Source organism: Pseudophryne corroboree, chromosome 4 (assembly GCF_028390025.1).
Source record: "Pseudophryne corroboree isolate aPseCor3 chromosome 4, aPseCor3.hap2, whole genome shotgun sequence".
Classification (NCBI taxonomy): domain Eukaryota; kingdom Metazoa; phylum Chordata; class Amphibia; order Anura; family Myobatrachidae; genus Pseudophryne; species Pseudophryne corroboree.
The window spans coordinates 173,021,090-173,021,984 of NC_086447.1; positions in this window are offsets into that span (position 1 = coordinate 173,021,090).

The window sequence follows — 895 nt, forward strand, 5'->3', positions numbered from 1 at the left end:
GTGATGCACCGACACCTGTTGTGGTTTTAGGAGGTCTCTGACCAGAGATGACAACTCCTTGGCCTTCTCCTCCGGGAGAAACACCTTCTTCTGTTCTGTGTCCAGAATCATACCCAGGAACAGCAGACGCGTCGTAGGAACCAGCTGCAACTTTGGGATATTCAGAATCCAGCCGTGCTGTTGTAGCACTTCCTGAGATAGTGCTACTCCGACCAACAACTGCTCCCTGGACCTCGCCTTTATAAGGAGATCGTCCAAGTACGGGATAATTATAACTCCCTTCTTCCGAAGGAGTATCATCATTTCGGCCATTACTTTGGTAAATACCCTCGGTGCCGTGGACAGACCAAACGGCAACGTCTGGAATTGGTAATGCAGTCCTGTACCACAAAACGGAGGTACACCTGGTGAGGTGGGTAAATGGGGACATGTAGGTAAGCATCCTTGATGTCCAGTGATACCATGTAATCCCCCTCTTCCAGGCTTGCAATAACCGCCCTGAGCGATTCCATTTTGAACTTGAACTTCCTTATATAAGTGTTCAAGGATTTCAAATTTAGAATGGGTCTCACCGAACCGTCTGGTTTCGGTACCACAAACATTGTGGAATAGTAACCAAGTCCCTGTTGAAGGAGGGGAACTTTGATTATCACCTGCTGGAGGTACAGCTTGTGAATTGCCGCCAGTACTACCTCCCTGTCCTGGGGAGTAGCTGGCAAGGCTGATTTGAGGTAACGGCGAGGGGGAGACGTCTCGAACTCCAGCTTGTATCCCTGAGATACCACTTGTAGAACCCAGAGATCCACCTGTGAGCGAACCCACTGGTCGCTGAAGTTCCGGAGACGGGCCCCCACCGCACCTGGCTCCACCTGTGGAGCCCCAGCGTCATGCGGTG